This window comes from Athene cunicularia, assembly GCF_003259725.1.
Source record: "Athene cunicularia isolate RWA chromosome Z unlocalized genomic scaffold, athCun1 chrZ_part1, whole genome shotgun sequence".
Lineage (NCBI taxonomy): Eukaryota > Metazoa > Chordata > Aves > Strigiformes > Strigidae > Athene > Athene cunicularia.
Window position 1 is genome coordinate 13,946,023 of NW_020799142.1, and position 5,362 is coordinate 13,951,384.

At 36.3% G+C, this 5,362-nt stretch overlaps 1 long non-coding RNA gene across 1 annotated transcript in view; it reads right to left on the reverse strand.

Moving 5' to 3' along the window:
- Window positions 1-1,199: 1,199 nt before the first annotated feature.
- The window catches only part of LOC113489708, an 8,626-nt gene continuing 4,463 nt past the window's right edge, over window positions 1,200-5,362 (reverse strand). Inside the window, exon 3 of the long non-coding RNA XR_003400084.1 lies at window positions 1,200-1,211. This is a non-coding gene — a long non-coding RNA (uncharacterized LOC113489708). The remainder of the gene's footprint in view (window positions 1,212-5,362) is intronic.

The window sequence follows — 5,362 nt, forward strand, 5'->3', positions numbered from 1 at the left end:
ACCACACAGGTGATTCTTAGCCAGCTACAGAACCCTTCTTCACAGAGACCAGCTCCTAATGCACCAGCTCTGTGTATTGCTCTCCCTTGTCTCAGACACAGGAGATGTGCTGATAAAAACCTCAGCATAGCTGGAACATTGTTTTGTTCTCCACAGCATGATTAGAGTTGACTAAGTAGATTTTCCCAGAGTTTCTCCGGGATCAAATCCGTGCTTAGCAGCTTAAGTATCAAGAAAATGCACAAATGGTTAAGAGACAATCTTCTAGCTCTTTCTGCATCACAACTGCACTGCATACAGAAGGAGCAACACAAAAATTCTAGCTTAGCGTTTTCCCAGAATGTCAAAATTATGAGAAGTTTCTATAAACTTAAGAAAACTTATGTTTGCATGAATATGCTTGAAAGTCCCTTTCCTTCACAGAGGAATAATATTAAAGTGAACATATTTCAAAATTAATCTTAAACTTCTTGACTTGCATAAAAGCTGCCCCACGATTTTGATAGCATGCATCACTAGTAACAGTTTCACCTCACTTATGCTGCTCAAGTATACATAACATTTATTCATTTTGGATAAAATGTTTACCTACTCTTCTATTACTTCTAAGACTGTGAGGTGGAATGAATTGTCACCTTTTGTGGGTTATGCTGAGTTTTGCTATAATTTTAGTTACTACTGTAAACTCTTGGCAGAGAAAGTAGCAAATAAATACTTGTGTATCTAAAAAATTTATTTCTGGTTTTAATAAAAATGAGGAACATGAGAGTTGTGATAAGGCAGCTGAATAGAATGAGGACAGTGGAACTTGTCATCTTACCGTTGTCTAGAATGATGGTGGCAGCTGGGATATCTCAGGCAATGGAAATAACAGTAGGCAGGCACTCCAGCATTCTGAGATGGTGGTTATTCCTGCATCTTTCAGGTTATTCCTCTGGATTATTGAGCCCAGATTATTGACCTGGCTTTAACTATGCAATGAAGAGAGAACAGAAAACTCTGTGGGTTCAGTGCAGAGCTACCAGAAGCTGAGTTAGCAACACATGAACCCAGCTGTACCGCTTCCAAGACCTGCTAAAGCCATGGAGCATCAATACTGCTTTGGCATGACTGGCAACAGAGCTAGCAGATCACAGAATCACAGAATCATCTAGGTTGGAAAGGACCCTGGACATCATCTAGTCCAACCATTCGCCTAGCACAGTTCCCACCTACAGCATATCCTCGAGCTCTAAATCGACCCTACTCTTGAACACCTCCAGGGATGGGGACTCCACCACCTCCCTGGGCAGCCCATTCCAATGCCTAACAACCCCTTCTGTAAAGAAATGCTTCCTAATATCTAGTCTGGACTTTCCCTGGTGCAACTTGAGGCTTGTCCTGTCACTTTCTACTAGGCTAAAGAGGCTCAAACCCAGCTCTCCGCAGCTTCCTTTCAGGCAGTTGTAGAGGGTGATCTTCACAGGCCTGACCTTGGGTGTAACTGTTCTATGTTTGCAGGATGGGGAGTGTTAAGGAGCCAGTTAAAAGATACCACAGTACCTTGCACGACCTAACAGTCCTGAAGGTGAGTGCTGTGCTGATGTTACCTCTGTTAGACCTGAGCTAATTCTTACAGAACTACTGGAATGCCTCATAGCTACACAGCTCCTAGTGGGCTACTGCTCTCCATCTCTGAGCTGGCTGAACAGGCCTGCATGGAGAACTAGTCAGCCCACCTCTGTGCACCAAAAGGGAAAAAATACTGAAGTGGCACAACGGTAATCCAGAAGTTGGAAATTTAGTTATTGCACTGAATGTTTAGTGTCTTGATTCTGAGCAGACTAATTGCAGGATTGAAGAGGCATTTTCCCCCCTCTTCATATATATGGGTTGGATGTGTGGGGCTTCACAAACTGGCCATAGTTAGAGGTAGGACACAGGGAACAGTTCTGCTACTAGTACTGAAAGTCACCTAGATTCCTGGCTGGTTCATCTTGTCCACAAAGCAGGGCTAAGCAGACTGCCAAATTTGGACTCGTTTTGATTTAGAGCAGCTTGGCTGAGAGCTATGCAGCTACAGTAGCAACGGCCTTAAACATTTCTGTCCGTCCTTGCTCCATTCTTTTTTTTTTTTTTTTTTTTTTTTAATAGTACAAAGCTTGAATTTGTTAATGTACTGTGAAACTTTTTGTGCTTTATAAAAGGTGGGAGCAGGTATCATGAAGTGGATCTCATAGTTAAATGCATGTGCATGTGTGAAAGGGATGTGTTTCAATGATATAGTCACTTTACTCATTAAATTCTTGTTTGGTTTTCTGTATTTTAAAGTTGCAGATGCTCTTCAGAAGGTTTTGAACTGTGTAAAGTAGTGTTAATTCCTTTTGGCTTTATTTCCAAGATCCCTAATGAGAAAATTCAAGAAGGCTGCAGTTGGTAGGTTGCCTCCTGGCACATCTTTCCTTCCACCTGTTTGGAACTTCTCCCACAGAAAACTGCACATACTGGATCAGTTTCAGTGAACTGAAGTCGTTAATTTCCTTAGTTCCCTTCTAAAGCCCATTCATTTTGAAAACATTACTGCAATATAATTTCTCGAATAACACAAATGCTGCATCTTATCCTGGTGAATAGTGAAAAAAACCCAAGACCCAAATCCTTTTCAAACCAAATGTAATATGCGAACACATGAACAAAATGCTGCAATCAAACTGTAGCATTTCTGTTTTACTTCGGCAAATATATAATACAGTCATAATCTGAGAGTTTTTTTTTTTTTTTTTTTTTTTTTTTTTTTTTTTTTTTTTGAAATGTGTAGAATGAAACTGCTCAGGAAAGCATCTTCTGCCAGTTGTTAATGCCTTTTCTTTTCATACTTACTGAGGAACCTCTTTGCTGCAGCTGTGTCATAACTGAATAACATTAATATTTTAATTGGACTTTTTAAGGTTGTGCGGTGTTAAGGTTTCATTTACTCTCAAGTCAGCTTGGATTTTATGAGGCTATGGCTTTTCTTAAAGAATTTCCATAGGTGCTTCACTTAGGTTATCTAAAGACATTAGCACATCATTTAGTTTCTTGAGAGTTTAACCCACATTTTTCTGTTTAAATGCTTAGTAGGATTAAAGACACTATCACATCAAAAGAGTTGAGTTTTCCGTTCCTCTACATCTTCCACCTCCTACTCTGTCCCTTCCCTCCATGGCTGCCTAAATTGCTTCTCAATTTAATTCAGAGTGAAATGACTTTCAGTCTCTGAACAAAAACTAAATTCAAAAAATAAAGCCGATTTAAGAGATTTCAGTTGAAGAAGGACGGCCTTTCCCCACTAGAATTTCTCTGAAAAAAGTGTCTGGGATTGACTTCCCTGGGACATATGAGTGCAAAATGCCCCTGGAAACAGTTTTCCCAAGAGTCCTTCGTGAACTCCTAAAATCCGCATCCCTCGTGTCTTTGAAACTCTAATTTCAAACTAATCTAATTAGGCTAATGACTTGCCCACCACCATGCAAGAAAGCTGGGACAATCTCCTTGAGATTTCCCTACCTCCCAGACTTGCACTTTCTTCATTGCATCAGGCTGGCTCTAAACAGTAAGAAGCACAAACGTTCATTTCACTGGAGGGAAAGGATCTTTAAATAGTCAGCCACTTAGAACCCAACCGTGCCGTGCGTTTGAGGAGACATAAAAAAACCCAATAGATTTTGATAGTGAAGGTGCAAAGCATGCTTAAATATCGATCACGTTTTGTTTTGGCTGTGTCTCAACGGTGTAAGTCTTCATTCAATAGGGCACAGAGAATGTAAATGTTAGTACCATCGGCTAACACAATTGCGCTTGCAGGGGTGCAGCTTTGCTCCGTTTACCCAGCGCATCTCTGCGCCTTGATCATTTGTTGTAAAGATCACAAGCCTAGAGGCAGAGAAATATAGCCTTGGTCCCCTTGTAAAGAGGAAATGGCTGAAATCTGTCCAAATGTTGCGAAGTTGTGAACTCAGCCTTAGTTTTAAGTGCTGACTGAGAGAAAATGAGGAACCTGAGCGTGCACAAGCCAGGCTCTGTGATCCTCATCTCAAGTTTGATTAAGGCAGAATCTGGCAAATCTTCCTGTTAAGCAATTACTTATTTGGCTTTTTCTGTTTTCTGAGCTTGCATGGCACAATTACAGAGCAGGGTGAAATATCTTACATCATTAAAAGTACTGATCCACAAGATAGTAAAAAGCCTACCACAGTAGTCATGTCAGAGTTAAGCCTGTCAATAACACCTTCCTTTCTTTTCTTTTCTTTTCTTCTTTTCTTTTCTTTTCTTTTCTTTTCTTTTCTTTTCTTTTCTTTTCTTTTCTTTTCTTTTCTTTTCTTTTCTTTTCTTTTCTTTTCTTTTCTTTTCTTTTCTTTTCTTTTCTTTTCTTTTCTTTTCTTTTCTTTTCTTTTCTTTTCTTTTCTTTTCTTTTCTTTTCTTTTCTTTTCTTTTCTTTTCTTTTCTTTTCTTTTCTTTTCTTTTCTTTTCTTTTCTTTTCTTTTCTTTTCTTTTCTTTTCTTTTCTTTTCTTTTCTTTTCTTTTCTTTTCTTTTCTTTTCTTTTCTTTTCTTTTCTTTTCTTTTCTTTTCTTTTCTTTTCTTTTCTTTTCTTTTCTTTTCTTTTCTTTTCTTTTCTTTTCTTTTCTTTTCTTTTCTTTTCTTTTCTTTTCTTTTCTTTTCTTTTCTTTTCTTTTCTTTTCTTTTCTTTTCTTTTCTTTTCTTTTCTTTTCTTTTCTTTTCTTTTCTTTTCTTTTCTTTTCTTTTCTTTTCTTTTCTTTTCTTTTCTTTTCTTTTCTTTTCTTTTCTTTTCTTTTCTTTTCTTTTCTTTTCTTTTCTTTTCTTTTCTTTTCTTTTCTTTTCTTTTCTTTTCTTTTCTTTTCTTTTCTTTTCTTTTCTTTTCTTTTCTTTTCTTTTCTTTTCTTTTCTTTTCTTTTCTTTTCTTTTCTTTTCTTTTCTTTTCTTTTCTTTTCTTTTCTTTTCTTTTCTTTTCTTTTCTTTTCTTTTCTTTTCTTTTCTTTTCTTTTCTTTTCTTTTCTTTTCTTTTCTTTTCTTTTCTTTTCTTTTCTTTTCTTTTCTTTTCTTTTCTTTTCTTTTCTTTTCTTTTCTTTTCTTTTCTTTTCTTTTCTTTTCTTTTCTTTTCTTTTCTTTTCTTTTCTTTTCTTTTCTTTTCTTTTCTTTTCTTTTCTTTTCTTTTCTTTTCTTTTCTTTTCTTTTCTTTTCTTTTCTTTTCTTTTCTTTTCTTTTCTTTTCTTTTCTTTTCTTTTCTTTTCTTTTCTTTTCTTTTCTTTTCTTTTCTTTTCTTTTCTTTTCTTTTCTTTTCTTTTCTTTTCTTTTCTTTTCTTTTCTTTTCTTTTCTTTTCTTTT